Source organism: Eubalaena glacialis, chromosome 2, assembly GCF_028564815.1.
Source record: "Eubalaena glacialis isolate mEubGla1 chromosome 2, mEubGla1.1.hap2.+ XY, whole genome shotgun sequence".
NCBI lineage: Eukaryota > Metazoa > Chordata > Mammalia > Artiodactyla > Balaenidae > Eubalaena > Eubalaena glacialis.
The window spans coordinates 131,069,773-131,086,959 of NC_083717.1; the positions used below are offsets into that span (position 1 = coordinate 131,069,773).

The following is a 17,187-nucleotide window of genomic DNA, read 5'->3' on the forward strand; positions in this document are numbered from 1 at the left end:
TTCTCACGGAGGTCCTCATCTCAGCACCCAGCTCTACCCAACAGCCTACAAACTCCAGTGTTGGAAGCCTCAGGCCAAACAACCAGTAAGACAGGAACACAATCCCACTCATAAAAAAAAAAAAAAAAAATGAGATGGCAAAAAAATATGTCACAGATGAAGGAGCAAGGTAAAAACCTACAAGACCAAATAAATGAACAGGAAATAGGCAATATACCTGAAAAAGAGTTCAGAGTAATGATAGTAAAGATGATCCAGAATCTCGGAAATAGAATGGAGGCACAGACTGGGACAATACAAGAAATGTTTAACAAAGATCTAGAAGAACTAAAGAACAAACAAACAGAGATGAATGACACAATAACTGAAATGAAAAATACACTAGAAGGAATCAATAACAGAATAACGGAGGCAGAAGAATGAATAAGTGAGCTGGAAGACAAAATGGTGGAAATAATTGCCAAGGAACAGAATAAAGAAAAAGAATGAAAAGAATTGAAGACAATCTCAGAGACCTCTGGGACGGCACTAAACACACCAACATTTGAATTATAGGGGTCCCAGAAGAAAAAGAGAAAAAGAAAGGGCCTGAGAAAATATTTGAAGAGATTATAGTTGAAAACTTCCCTAATATGGGAAAAGAAATAATCAAGTCCAGGAAGCGCAGAGAGCCCCATATAGGATAAATCCAAGGAGAAGCACGCCAAGACACATATTAATCAAACTAACAAAAATTAAATTCAAAGGAAAATATTAAAGGCATCAAGGGAAAAACAAAAAATAACATACAAAGGAATCCCCATAAGGTTATCAGCTGATTTTTCAGCAGAAACTCTGTAGGCCAGAAGGGAGTGGCAGGATATACTTAAAGTGATGAAAGAGAAAAACCTACAACCAACATTACTCTACCCAGCAAGAATCTCATTCAGATTTGATGGAGAAATCAAAAGCTTTTCAGACAAGCAAAAGCTAAGAGAATTCAGCACCACCAAACCAGTTTTACAACAAATGCTAAAGAAACTTTTCTAGGTGGGAAACGCAAGAGAAGAAAAAGACCCACAAAAACAAACCCAAAACAATTAAGAAAATGGTAATAGGAACATACATATCGATAATAACCTTAATGTAAATGGATTAAATGCCCCAACCAAAAGACACAGACTGGCTGACCCAGACCCATTAATATGCTGTCCACAAGAGACCCACTTCAGACCTAGGGACACATACAGACTGAAAGTGAAGGGATGGAAAAAGATATTCCATGCAAATGGAAATCAAAAGAAAGCTGGGGTAGCAATACTCATATCAGATAAAATAGACTTTAAAATAAAGACTGTTACAAGAGATAAGGAGGGACACTACGTAATGATCAAAGGATCAATCCAAGAAGAAGATATAACAACTGTAAATGTTTATGCACCCAACATAGGAGCACCTCAATACATAAGGCAAATGTTAACAACCATGAAAGGAGAAATAGACAGTAACACAATAATAGTAGGGGACTTTAACACCCCACTTACACCAATGGACAGATCATCCAAACAGAAAATAAATAAGGAAACACAAGCTTTAAATGACACAGGAGACCAGATAGATCTAATTGATGTTTATAGAACACTCCACCCAACAGTGGCAGAGTACACTTTCTTCTTAAGTGCACATGGAACATTCTCCAGGATAGATCACATCTTGGGTCACAAATCAAGCCTTGGAAAATTTAAGAAAATTGAAATCGTATCAAGCATCTTTCTGACCACAACGCTATGAGATTGGAAATCAACTACAGGAAAAAAACTGTAAAAAACAAAAATACATGGAGGCTAAACAGTGTGCTACTAAATAACCAAGAGATCACTGAAGAAATCAAAGAAGAAATTTAAAAAACACATAGAAAAAAAAAAAAAAAAAACACATAGAAAAAAATGACAATGAAAAATGACAATGAAAAAATGACAATGAAATGACAATGAAAAGATGACCCAAAACCTATGGGATGCAGCAAAAGCAGTTCTAAGAGGGAAGTTTATAGCCATTCAATCTCACCTCAAGAAACAAGAAAAATCTCAAATAAACAATCTAACCCTACACTTAAAACAACTAGAGAAAGAAGAACAAAGAAAACCCAAAGTCAGTAGAAGGAAAGAAATCATAAAGATCAGAGCTGAAATAAATGAAATAGAAACGAAGAAAACAATAGCAAAGATCAATAAAACTAAAAGCTGATTCTTTGAGAAGATAAACAAAATTGATAAACCCTTAGCCAGACTCATCAAGAAAAAAAAAGGGAGAGGACACAAATCAATAAAATTAGAAATGAAAAAGGAAAACTCACAACTGACAGTGCAGAAATACAAAGGATTATAAGAGACTACTATACTGAACACAGCCAAAAAATGAAAATAAATAAATAAGAGGCTACTACAAACAACTATATGCCAATAAAATGGACAAGCACAGAGAAATGGACAAAATCTTGGAAAGGTACAATTTTCCAAGACTGAACCAGGAAGAATTAGAAAGTATAAACAGACCTATCACAAGTAATGAAATTGAAACCGTAATTAAAAATCTTCCAGCAAACAAAAGTCCAGGACCAGATGGCTTCACAGGCAAATTCTATCAAACATTTAGAGAAGAGCTAACACCGATCCTTCTGAAACTCTTACAAAAAATTGCAGAGGGAGAAACACTCCCAAATTCATTCTACAAAGCTACCATCAACCTGATACCAAAACCAGAAAAAGATATCACAAAAAAAGAAAATTATAGACCAATATCACTGATGAACATAGATGCAAAAATCCTCAACAAAATACTAGCAAACAGAATCCAACAACACATTAAAAGGATCATACATTATGATCAAGTGGGATTTATCCCAGGGACACAAGGATTCTTCAGTATACGCAAATCAATCAATGTGATACACCACATTGACAAATTAAGGAATAAAAAGCATATGATCATCTCAATAGATGCAGAAAAAGCTTATGACAAAATTCAACACCCATTTATGATAAAAACTCTCCAGAGAATGGGCATAGAGGGAACCTACCTCAACATAATAAAGGCCATGTATGACAAACCCACAGCAAGCATCATACTCAATGGTGAAAAACTGAAAGCATTTCCACTAAGATCAGGACCAAGACAAGGATGTCCATTCTTGCCACTCTTATTCAACATAGTTTTGGAAGTCTTAGTCGCAGCAATCAAAGAAGAAAAAGGAATACAAATTGGAAAAGAAGAAGTAAAACTGTCACTGTTTGCTGATGACATGATACTATACATAGAAAATCCTAAAGATGCCACCAGAAAACTGCTAGAACTAAGCAATGAATTTGGTAAGGTTTCAGGATACAAAATTAATGCACAGAAATCTCTGAAATTCCTATACACCAACTACAAAAAAATCAGAAAGAGAAATTAAGGAAACACTCCCATTTACCATTGCAACAAAAAGAATAAAATACCTAGGAATAAACCTGCCTAAGGAGGCGAAAGACCTGTACTCAGAAAACTATAAAACACTGATGAAAGAAATCAAAGATGACATAAACAGATGGAGATGTATACAATGTTCTTGGATTGGAAGAATCAATATTGTGAAAATGACTATACTACGCAAAGCAATCTACAGATTCAATGCAATCCCTATCAAACTACCAATGGAATTCTTCACAGAATTAGAACAAAAGTTTTACAATTCGTATGGAAACACAAAAGACCCCGAATAGCCAAAGCAATCTTAAGAAAGCAAAACGGAGTTGGAGGAATCAGGCTTCCCAACTTCAAACTATACCACAAAGCTACAGTAACCAAGACAGTATGGTACTGGCACAAAAACAGAAATATAGATCAATGGTACAGGATAGAGTGTCCAGAGATAAACCCATGAACATATGGTCACCTAATTTATGACAAAGGAGGCAAGAACATACATTGGAGAAAATACAGTCTCTTCAGTAAGTGGTGCTGGGAAAACTGGACAGCTACATGTAAAAGAATGAAATTAGAACACTCCCTAACACCATACACAAAAATAAACTCAAAATGGATTAAAGACCTATATGTAAGACAAGATACTATAACTCTTAGAGAAAAACATAGGCAGAACACTCTATGACATAAATCACAGCAAGATCTTTTTTGACCCACCTCCTAGAGTAATGGAAATAAAAACAAAAATAAACAAATGGGACTTAATTAAACTTAAAAGCTTTTGCACAGCAAAGGAAACCATAAAGAAGACAAAAAGACAACCCTCAGAATGGGAGAAAATATTTTCAAATGAAACAAAAGACAAAGGATCAATCTCCAAAATATACAAACAGCTCATGGAGTTCAATATCAAAATAACAAACAATCCAGTTAAAAAATGGGCAGAAGACCTAAATAGACATTTCACCAAGGAAGACATACAGATGGCCAAGAGGCAAATGAAGAGATGCTCAACATCACTAATTATTAGAGAAATGCAAATCAAAACTACAATGAGGTATCACCTCACGCTGGTCAGAATGACCATTATCAAAAAATCTAGAAACAATAAATGCTGGAAAGGGTGTGGTGAAAAGGGAACCCTCCTGCACTGTTGGTGAGAATGTAAACTGATACAACCACTATGGAGAACAGTATGAAGGTTCCTTGAAAAACTAAAAATAGAACTACCATATGACCCAGCAATCCCACTCCTGGGCATATACCCTGAGAAAACCATAATTCAAAAACAGTCATGTACCACAGTGTTCATTGAAGCACTATTTACAATAGCCAGGACACGGAATCAACCTAAATGTCCATCAACAGATGAAAGGATAAAGAAGATGTGGCACATATATACAATGGATTATTACTCAGCCATAAAAAGAAATGAAATTGAGTTATTTGTAGTGAGGTGGATGGACCTAGAGTCTGTCATACAGAGTGAAGTGTGTCAGAAAGAGAAAAACAAATGCCGTACGCTGACGCATATATATGGAATCTAAAAAAAAAAAAAGAAGGTACTGATGAACCTAGTTGCAGGGCAGGAATAAAGATGTAGACCTAGGGAATGGACTTGAGGGCATGGGGTGGGAGGAGGAAGCTGGGGCGAAGTGTGAGTACCATTGACATACATACACTAATGAATGTATAATAGTTAGCTAGTGGGAAGCAGCTGCATAGCACAGGGAAATCAGCTCAGTGCTTTTTGATGACCTAGGGGGGTGGGATAGGGAGGATGGGAGGGAGGCTCAACAGGGAGGGGATATGGGGACATATGTATGCATATGGCTGATTCACTTTGGTGTACAACAGAAACTAACACAGTATTGTGAAGCAATTATACTCCAGTAAATATCTATTTAAAAAGAAGATTAAATGGCAGGTATTCCTAGGGCAACTGCCAGCAGAAGGACAGAAGAAAAATCATGAGTCAAATTCTAAGAAAGGTCCTAAGAACCTGGATCTGTATAACTACGTGCGCATATCCCATACTAGCATTCCAATATGGGGATTCTGAACCAGAAAACAAAATGAATGAGAAATGGTCAGGGTCCAAAACCTTCCTTATCTTCATAGTTGGTTGATTGTAACTCTGTTTTTAACCCTTAAACTAGTGCTTGGTTTTATAGTTAATTGTTGGACATATCTGTCTCCCCAGCTCAGTTTTAAATTCCTTGAAAACAAATGGTTTCTTTTTCATCTTTGTACATCTCAAATTGCTCTGATTATAAAAGGTTCCCCAATAAATAATTATTCAGTAAAAAATTTTTAAAAAGTAATGAAACTGATCTTCTTGGTCCATAAAGGGACTCAGAAGGCAATTTTAAAAGTTAGTGACCAAGCTGGAAATATAGGAATTATCCTAGACTACTCCTTTAGCCCCTACCTTCACCTTAAATTACTGGCCAAGATCTGTAATCATTTGCCTAACCACTGAATGACTCCATTGTCCTGGCCATCTCCTTCCTTTCCTTCCCAGTCCCTACCTTAGGTTAACCATTGATTCTGACCTGGATGGACCAAACGTGCAGCATGACTGACAGGTTTTTTGATTGGGTGGAGGATGGGGGAAACCAAGCTGTCATTTTCTATCTTGATGAAAAATGTTCAATTGTTATGTTCCTGTAGGACACATGGAACTGTGGGATACATTTCACCATGTACATGTACGGTTCACCTATTGGATAGTTATCACGTTTCTGAGAGTTATAAAAGTGTATAAGATACACACTACTATATATAAAACAGATCACCAAGCTCCTATTGTATAGCACAGTTCAATATATATATTGAATTATATATAGTTCAATATATTGAACTATATTCAATACCTTCTAATAGCCTATAATGGAAAAGAATCTGAAAAAGAATTTTACATATATATATATATAAATATATATATATATGTGAACTGAATCACTGTGCTGTACACCTGAAACTAACACAACATTGTAAATCAACTATACTTCAATTAAAAAAAAAAAAGTACTTCAAGTGCCTCTAGGAATTCAGGGAGGAGGGTGCATATTCCCTCAGTTACCTCCCCCCCTCCCATTTGTGCAGATAAGTAGTATTAGCCTCATACCCCATCTTCCTGTCTTGCCCCCAAAGCCAGTCCTTCCTCACTACTGCCAGAGTCAACTTTCCAAGAATCTTTCCACAACTTTTCATCACCTCAGCGTGGTGGGCAAAGTTCTGCGCGCTTCTGCTCTGCCCTCTCTCCCCCAAGCATGCTGAACTATCCCTTCTCTCTGTGGCACACTCTTTCTCACTCCCATGCCTACATAAGAGAACTTTTATTCCCTCTGCCAGGAAGCACCTGAGTCCCCACTCCTGCTCCTCCTGGCGAACTCCAGCTCACCATTCAAGGACCATCTCCACTGCTTCCTCCTGCAGGTGCCCTCACTGTCTCCTTTAGACCCCCAGCAGCCCTCTCTCCCTACCCACATAAGGACCCAGCACCTCATACCCCCTCCCCTAGAGCACCTGCTACCTGCATTGTCACTGTCACTGCACTGTAACTGTCGCCCCACCATTCAGTGAGCTCCTGGAGGACCAGCCCTAGGCCTCTTCATCTTTACGTCCCCAGCAGTGCTTGGGACAAAACAGATTCTCAGCAAATGTTTGTCAAAAGAATAAATAGGGGCTTCCCTGGTGGCGCAGTGGTTGAGAATCTGCCTGCCAATGCAGGGGACACAGGTTCGAGCCCTGGTCTGGTGGGATCCCACATCCGCAGAGCAACTAAGCCCGTGAGCCACAGCTACTGAGCCTGTGCGTCTGGGGCCCGTGCTCCACAACGGGAGAGGCCGCGACAGTGAGAGGCCCGCGCACCGCGATGAAGAGTGGCCCCCGCTCGCCACAATTGGAGAAAGCCCTCGCACAGAAACGAAGACCCAACACAGTCAAAAATAAATAAATTAATTAATTTAAAAAAAAAAAAGAATAAATAAAAGAATGAAGAGCTCCGAGAATATTTTAGCAACAAAAGCATCAGAAAAATAAGCACACAGTTTCGCAAAGTCACTGCTATTAAGAATAAAATTAATTTTTTAAAGTTATTTTTAGGGAATTCCCTGGTGGTCCAGTGGTTAGGACTCTGCACTTTTGCTGCCGAGGGCCCGGGTTCAATCCCTGGTCGGGGAATTAAGGTCCTGCAAGCCGCATGGTGTGGCATGGTCAAAAACAAAGTTTAAAAAAATTATTTTTAAAAATAGCGGTGGGGCTTCCCTGGTGGCACAGTGGTTGAGAATCTGCCTGCCAGTGCAGGGGACATGGGTTCGATCTCCGGTCCGGGAAGATCCCACATGCCGCGGAGCAAATAAGCCCATGTGCCACAACTACTGAACCTGTGCTCTAGAGCCCGTGAGCCACAACTACTGAGCCCATGTGCCGCAACTACTGAAGCCCGCGTGCCTAGAGCCCGTGCTCCACAGCAAGAGAAGCCACCTCAATGAGAAGCCCACGCACCGCAACGAAGAGTAGCCCCCGCTCACCGCAACTAGAGAAAGCCCGTGCACAGCAACAAAGACCCAACACAGCCAAAAATAAGTAAATAAAATAAATAAATTTATTAAAAAAAAATAGTGGCATGTTATAATTGCATTGGTTGTTGGGGAGGAAAGTCATGTTTTGATTTTATTTTTAATACAAAGGTTTCAGTGATATCGTCTCCTGATTTTGAAAGATATTTAAAATGTGTCATACTTAAACACCTAATAGTCGTGACTAATTAAGCCAGAAATGATCACCTTCCTCTTCTTGTTCCAGCCTGAAGTAAAGATAGAAATCAGAAGGGATAAAAGTTTGATGACTAGCCAAAAAAAAGCAAACGTCTGATGTACTGATATCATTCTAAGTACTTAATAAGAGATACATCAAACCAACTTCCCTGGTGGCACAGTGGTTAAGAATCCGCCTACCAATGCAGGGGACACGGGTTCGAGCCCTAGTCCGGGAAGATCCCACATGCCACGGAGCAACTAAACCCGTGTGCCATAACTACTGAGCCTGCGCTCTAGAGCCTGCAAGCCACAGCTACTGAGCCCACGTGCCACAACTACTGAAGCTTGCGCGCCTAGAGCCCGTGCTCTGCAACAAGAGAAGCCACCACAATGAGAAGCCCGCGCACCACAACGAAGAGTAGCCCCTGCTCGCCGTAACTAGAGAAAGCCCGCGAGCAGCAACAAAGACCCAACACGGCCAAAAATAATAAATAAATTTATTAAAAAAAAAAAAAGAGAGATACATCAAACCAACAAACTAGAAGACTTTTGCCTTCTCTGTCGGCTTTTTCCTTCCTCCTTCTCAGGTCAGCCCAGCTAAGAGCTCATTCGATGAACATCGTCAATGTGCTGCACAGGCCCTGTGAGTGCTCCCCCCACCCCATGCTCTGACCCTGAGGAGTACTCACTCTCTAGTCTGAGAGGCGTCTCCTGGATGTAACTGTAACTGCTCTGATGAAGGGCCCAGGCAGGAGGCACCCAGCCCAGTGAGGAACACCACCCATTCCCCAAGGAGCTCAGGCTGCCCTTGACTTTCATTACTTATTACTTCCACAGAACTTGCATTTTTCAAACTTACATCGATGCCCCCAAACAACGCTTCATAAACAGAATTCAGCTCTCTTCCGCAATTTGACCAACTTTCTATCCTGGTACTTCCCATTCTAACCAAGAGAATCTTGCCATTTTCCTAGGCATGATTTGTTCTTTCCCAACTTAGAGCCTCCATGAATGCCATCCTCTAGAAATCTCCCTCAGGCAATCCAATGTATTCTCTTCCTCTCAGTCAGTGGTTCTCATCCAGGGGTGATTTTGCCACCCAGGGAATATCTGGCAATATCTGGAGACATTTTTGTTGTCAGAACCAAGGGTTGCTATATGTGGAATCTAGAAAAATGGTACAGATGAATCGGTTTGCAAGGCAGAAATAGAGACACAGATGTAGAGAACAAACATATGAACACCAAGCGGGGAAAGCGGGCTGTGGGGAGGGATGAATTGGGAGATTGGGATTGACATATATACACTAATATGTATGAAATAGATAACTAATAAGAACCTGCTGTATAAAAAAATAAATTAATTAAAATACAAAAGAACAAACAAAAAAAACCCTAAGAGTTGCTACTGGCATCTAATGGGTAGAGTCCAGGGACGCTTCTAAATATCCTACAATGCATAGGACAGCCCCCAACAAAAAGAATTACCTGGCCCCAAAAGGTCAATAGTATACCCAGACTGAGAAACTCTGCTTTAAGTTGAGCTTTAAATTCATCTATTTGGATTAGGGAAGTGTTCGGCAGCACATATACTAAATTTGGATTAGGAATTATTCCTGAATTAACCAGACCCAACTCTGAACATGCCTTTGCTTTGCATTACCCCAAAATGTACAGAGTGCTCTACAGTAACTTGAATGTGAGGTTAAGAATCATAGAGTCTCCAGATAGAACAGGACTTCAAAACTCATATATTCTAACCACTTCCTTGTTAACATTGCTTTGTAAACATCTGTTGCATGTGAAAATGTTGTCTTTCTTCAACTAGATTATAAGCAATTCCATTAAATCCTTTTATGTCTGTGCACTCTGCAAACATTTATTGAGCACCCACTATGTACCAAGCACTATTCTAGGCACTGGGGACACAGTGATAATTAGACATTATCTCTGCTCTTATGGATATTAATTTTAGTGGGATAGACATATTTTTTAATTATGTAACTTCCATGGTGATAAGTGCTCTAATGGGAAGAATATGGTTTACCTGATAACAGGAGCTCCTTAACCTGACCTGTGACATCAGACAAGGCTTCCCTGAGGATGGGACATTTAAGCACCTATAGACATTCAGTCAGTATTTGTTGAATAAATAGAGGTGAAGCATGAAAGATAAATAGAAGTTATCCAGGGACTTCCCTGGCGGTCCAGTGGTTAAGACTCCATGCTTCCACTGCAGGGGGCACAGTTTCGACCCCTGGTCAGGGAACTAAAATCCCGCATGCTGCGCAGTGCGGCCAAAAAAAAATAGAAGTTATCCAGGTAAAGTAGGCAGAGGTGAGAGGGGGACAGCAGGGGAGCTGAGTGGCCATGGTGGGTTTGAGGTGCCAATGAGACATCAAGATAGAGAAACCAGGTGGTCCATTGAATGTATGTGTCTGGAGCCCAGAAAGAAAGGCTGGGACCACAGCCAGGGGACCTCCAACTCCAACATGTAAGTCAGGAAGAGGAGGAAAAACCATTGAAAGACTAAAAGGGGAGGCCAGAGACACAGGCAGAAAACCAGGAAAGGATATGTCATAGAAGAAAGCTTTTCAAGAAGCCAGCCAGCTTCCAAGACTGACCAGGAGGCCCATCCTTTTGCCACCCACATCTCCTCAGTGCTGGGAAGTGAGCAGCCTGGACTGACTATACAAGCTTCCTATAGGACAAACAAACTACTGTTTTTTTCATTTTGAATTAGTATAAAACCTTTCTTCCTAATGAATTTTCTACTTCAAAGTTAACCATGTTGATCTGAGTAGCAATTAGTGTTTGATTTTGTGGGTGTTTTCATTTATGACACTCAAATTTTAAAAGATAAACTCTACCTAATCTCAGTTTCATTTTAGGCCTCAGTGTCACAATGCTCTCCCAGTTTAGAGTATCAAAGGGAAACAGTCTGGAGCTAGGATTTCAGTGGCTTAATAAACAAAAGATCTAGTAACATGAAATTAGATCTTGATTACTTTTGCCAGTGAGGGGTAGGAATACATGAATAAAATTAATGGAACCTAAAACCCCAAGTTCAACCTTTTTTCCAATTAAATATTTATTTTTTAAATTACAGAAATTTTTTAAATTAAGAAAATCTTACAGTAATCTCCCTGTCAGTCTCCTTTTACCCTGATCTGGAAGAGATGAAGCTGCTGAAAAGATGGGGGGACATTGATAACGTGCCAGATATCCTAGAAATTGAGAAATCAACTCCTCAATAATATTAATATAGCTATCTCTTACTGTTTCAGGTTAGATCTCCAAAGAGTGCTTCTGTTTCTAATTTTTTTAACAAGCTTCCATTGAATATTTACCCAATACAAGACACATGCTAGAATTATGAAATGAAAAAGACATTGTCCTGTCCTGAGGGGTCTTAGATTCCACCAGTGAGACAACAAGCGACAAGGCTGAATGCACTAAGTCTAACAGAATCACAGACAAAACGGTGGAGCACAGGGGAGGGAATGACTTACATTCCAATGTGTGTGGCGCCCAGGGAAGGAAGTGGATCAGGGAGGCCTTCGTGGAGGATGATGAGAAGTAACGACAGAACATTCTGGGGGAAGGAAGAGCAGGAACAGGACTTTGCAGTTACTCTGTGAGCCTGAGGTAAAACTCTTGATTGATTTGGCTGAAACGTGCAGGTGCGTGAGGAAAGGTTGGAAGAGTGGGTAGGAAAGTCTGTTGGGGCTGAAACATGAAGGATCTTGAGGATCTTGAGGGTGGATTGTATTTTTCATGAAAATGGGGAAGCTTTCTGAGAACTAAAGTGCCAAGATTGGCTTTGTGAGTTAGAAAGAAAAGTGTGGCAACAATATAAGTCACGGGTTTAGGATAAAAGAGACTGGAGACAGGGAAAACCCCCTTAGGCGGTTATTGAAATGACCAAGTTCAGGGTTGCCCAACATGTTCCAAGGAACACTGGTATTTTCAAAAGAAAGGTGGGGGAGGACAGTCTTCTTGGGGAGTCATAATGCATATTAGCGTATTAGGTGCTCTTAGATGTCCTGCAGTAAAAACCTAACTTTGCACAACCCAGTGTATCCCAAACTCATCTGACCAAAGCATCTTTGTTGTGATGGTGGTTGTAGAACATCTATTAATACTCAGTAAGACCCTAGGGTTAAACAGGGTGTAACTGAAATGTATAATGTGAAATGTAGTTCATGTAGTAGATGATGAGGTTCTGAACTAGGATATAGCAATATAAGATATAGCAATCAGGGCTTCCCTGGTGGCGCAGTGGTTGAGAATCTGCCTGCCAATGCAGGGGACACGGGTTCGAGCCCTGGTCTGGGAAGATCCCACATGCCGCGGAGCAACTAGGTCCGTGAGCCACAACTACTGAGCCTGCGCGTCTGGAGCCTGTGCTCCGCAACAAGAGAGGCCGCGATAGTGAGAGGCCTGCGCACCGCGATGAAGAGTGGACCCCGCTCGCCACAACTACAGAAAGCCCTCGCACAGAAACGAAGACCCAACACAGCCAAAAAATAAAATATAAAAAAAAAAAGGTATAGCAATCAGTCCTGTGTTCAGTATTTAAAATCTTGAAATATTTCCAATACGATGATTTCCTCAGTTCAGTCATTTCTCTTTGTATCCTGTACACAGGAAAAGCCAAAGATGAGAATTTGGGGCCACGTCAGGAACTGGGGATCCTGGGTTCTGCTGGAGGGCTGAGGGAGTGACAGGAGAGGCTGGGGGCAAGAGAACTGGTTAAAAGACTGGTTAAGAAGCTGTTTTCGGGGGCTTCCCTGGTGGCACAGTGGTTAAGAATCTGCCTGCCAATGCAGGGGACACAGGTTCGAGCCCCGGTCCAGCGAGATCCCACATGCCGCGGAGCAACTAAGCCCGTGCGCCACAACTACTGAGCCTGCGCTCTAGAGCCTGCAAGCCACAACTACTGAGCCTGCGTGCCACAGCTACTGAAGCCCGTGCGCCTAGAGCTCGTGCTGCGCAACAAGAGAAGCCACCGCAGCGAGAAGCCCGCGGACCACCACGAAGAGTAGCCCCCGCTCGCCGCAACTAGAGAAAGGCCACGCGCAGCAATAAAGACCCTGCGCAGCCAAAAATAAATAAATAAATTTATAAAAATTTAAAAAAAAGAAGCTGTTTGGCACCAAGTGTCATCACCACCCCGGAAAGCCAAGCAACTTTCCCTTTCTCCCAACCCTGCAGGAAACAGGAAGTAAAGGCAAATTTTACCTCCAGGAAAAATACAATGTAGAAGAAAGGAACTGTAACCATCCTACACTGCTTAGTTTAGGCATAATGATGTAATCATTTAATATCGACTTTAAAAAGAAAGGCTGCGCTACATTCATATTGAGAGGTGGCAGGATATGAGAGAGCTCTAGGTCCTTGCTGACCAGAGAGAAAGTAAACACCGTGATCTAAGGCTGATGAGTCAAGAATCCATGGTATAAGCATGTTATTTAGATAGAGGTGAACACCAGAAAAAACAATTACATTAGAAGGAGATGCCTCTGCGTAGTAGCAACATGGCTAGGGGAGGGAAACACTGATTTTGTTGCATTTTAATACTATTTTATTCTTAAAACAGTTATATATTAGCTTGATAAAAATTAAAATTAAAAAATTCCAAGATTTGCAGTGATAAAGAGCAAAGCTGTATGCATTACCTAAAGATGAAGACCATTCTTTTATTCAAGACACATTGGCAAAAGGTACCTTCTGTGCTAGTCTGGATCATCTGTGTAGAGTTCTCTTGAGATCTCCAGGTAAAAGCTACTGAAGGCACAAGCTATATTTTGATAATGATTCTCCCTATGAATTATTTATCATATTTTTATATAGTGGAAAACTACCTGGCAACTGGTATATCATGGTTACATTGTGGATACAGATGGTTAATAAGCAGGGACTGCTATATTTGATTCAATAAAATAATTCTAAACCAGAAGCTGAAGTTACTTTAGAAAGCAGCTTACTACAGTAAAAGGAGAAAGGAAATCACTGTGGCCCTAGCACCTAGAGACCCTGTAAAAGCTGACATTTCTGCACGTGCATAGGAATCCCGGGTCAAGCACCGGGCAACTGAAAACCCAAGAAAGTGATTTAACTTGAAAGCCTTTAAAGACATTCATGTGAGCTACTCCTATGACAACACAGATGGATTACACACCAGTGAAGTTAGTTTGAGGCTAAGAGTTCATTTAAATATGGGACTACTCCTTTTAAACTCTGTGAGTTGAAAAATCCATGACTGTTGCGTACCTGTTTGCACTTATTTTTTTAAGGATCTTCCAGAAAAGCATCATCTCGGGCTTCCCTGGTGGCGCAGTGGTTGAGAATCTGCCTGCCAATGCAGGGGACACGGGTTCGAGCCCTGGTCTGGGAAGATCCCACATGCCGTAGAGCAGCTAGGCCCATGAGCCACAACTACTGAGCCTGCGCGTCTGGAGCCTGTGCTCCGCAACAAGAGAGGCCGCGATAGTGAGAGGCCCGTGCACCGCGATGAGGAGTGGCCCCCGCTTGCCACAACTAGAGAAAGCCCGCGCGCAGAAACGAAGACCCAACACAGCCAAAAATAAATAAATTAATTAATTAATTAATTTAAAAAAAAACAAAACTAGGTAGTAATCTAGTGACCTGCATTCTTATTCTAGATCTGTTGGAAAAAAAAAAAAAGCATCATCTCACTTTCCCATGACAGCCTATGCCTGGAGGGAGCTTCGGTACTACACCTGCACAGCTAAAGAAGAGGCCTTGTTTGTAAAGGCTGGGTCAGGGATTCTGCAAGAAGCTCAGAACATGATTTAAGGCTCTGTGTGAAGTCATCGGATTTTGACACATATGCAAATGACTTCCCCGGCCATCCTTCACTGATCAAGCAACACCAGGAGTCAAAAGCACTTTTACAGTCCTTGGGACTCTAGGGACACACCACTTAGGTGACTGCTGGTGCTTACTACCTCCACCTTGGATGTGTTGAAAGAGTGGCAGATCAGTAAAGACTTAGGGGTGAGCAACCCTGATGACTCATCTGTGGTTCATTCAACATTGTGTGCCAGAACTGGGAGGACAAAAGGAATCTTTGAAAGGCCCGGTACTCAGGAAGCTCACAGCACAGATTCATAACAGATGATTACATACCATTCTTTTACAGAGGTAAGCAGCTGAGGCCGGGAGCATGGAGGCCTATCAACCACAGGCTTCACAGAGGAGCACCCATCTTCATCAGACCCCTCTCTGCCTTTTGTCTACAGATCCTGCCTTACTGTAATGTGAGCACTTTTAGTCAAAATTTGGTAGGACTGAGAAAATTTAAAATCTGCCTTGCCATTACCCAGGCTAGGATAACAGACACAGTTAAAGGCAGCTGCAAAATAACAAGAAAAGCGTCTCTCCCCGTGACACGTTACAGTTGTAAAGTATCAAAATAACACCTTCTTTGCATGACTCCTGCTTTCTTAACTCACTGAAAGCTTTTGTTCTCTAAAATCATAGATTATCAGAAAATTTCCTATTTGAAATTATATCCATAAAAATGAAACATTCCATTCCTGATTGAGAATCCAAGTCACTTTGACACAGAGAAGCAGCCTTGATTTACAACCCAGGTGTAAAGCTTCAGAAAAGGAGTTGTGGAAACAACATTCCACACCTAAACTTTTACTTTCCAAGGAAACATCACTCTGAGCTCAGTTCAACAGTTTAAAACTGACACTGACCACATGAGCCCTGTTTTGCTTTCAGCCTGTCACTGCTTCTTTTAAATTTTATCTCCACCATTCCCTCAAATCTTGTATTTTTAAAAAATATTTATTTATTTATTTGGCTGCTCCAGGTCTTAGTTGTGGCGTGAGGGGTTTTGGTTGTGATATGCGGAATCTAGTTCCCTGACCAGGGATCGAACCCCGGCCCCCTGCATTTGGAGCGTGGAGTCTTAACCACTGGACCACCAGGGAAGTCCCTCAGGTTCTTTATTAACTCTATACTTTGTTTGGTCCTCTGGTGAGTAGCCTCCCTCATTGTAATGGGTTAATAAACCTGACTTTGTCACATTACTGGTCTGTGGATGGGCTAAGACAGCATCATAATCTATGAGAGCCTTGTTGATTTCCAGAATCCTATCGTAACAATCTAGATAGTATTTGGGATATGACTATACAGCTGTGGCAGAGGGAAGGATTTGTACCTGAGGTTTAGTTTCTTAGCACATCTACCCATTTGTTAGCTTGAAATTTGATTCCACGCTTGAATTACAATGATTGAAATGTGATAACTGCACTTAAAGAGTCTTAAAGTCTACTACAAATAAATAAATAAATAAATAAGATATATGGAAAATTTGCATTCAGAGAAAAAACTTTCCCAAAGAAGAGTTTGATCTAACAAAGAGTTAACAACCTCAGAGGGCTGAATTCCTGGCCAATTCATACCAATCGTGTAAGACTCAGCTCAAACATTTCCTCCTCTCCAGAGCTGTCCCGAGTCCTTCCTTTTCTATACTCTGGTGGCACCTGGTGTTACATTTGTGCCATGGCCGACACCACACAATATTGTGATTGTTTGTTTACCTGTTTTCCCCCACTCATCTCAACTCGTTGAGAGCAGGCCCCTGTCTGTAAATTCCTAGCACCTGACACAATCCCAGGCAGAGAGGAGCTCAGTTAATGTTGATGAACTAATGAATGAAGGGGAGACTGGGAGCAAGAAAACCAGTTGGCAGGTGGTTGTAATGGTCCAAAAGGGATGGAAATGACCTGGACTCAGTGTGACTAGAGGAAAATGATAGATAAGTAGTGGACATTTGAAAGGAAGATGGAAAAAAAAACAAAAAAGACTTGATAACTAAGTGGAAGTGGGAAACAAAGAAAAATTTTCAATTTTAAGCCTACACAGCTAGGAAGTGGATACCACAACAGGCATAAAGGAATCCTAGAGTAGACAATTTTTTCAGTTTTTGGGTTTTC

At 40.9% G+C, this 17,187-nt stretch overlaps 1 non-coding gene across 1 annotated transcript; it reads left to right on the plus strand.

The window, feature by feature from the left end:
• The first annotated feature begins 7,559 nt into the window (after positions 1-7,559).
• TRNAK-UUU (transfer RNA lysine (anticodon UUU)) lies at positions 7,560-7,632 on the plus strand. Its single transcript has one exon. It is a non-coding gene; the product is annotated as a tRNA-Lys (tRNA).
• Positions 7,633-17,187: the final 9,555 nt, after the last annotated feature.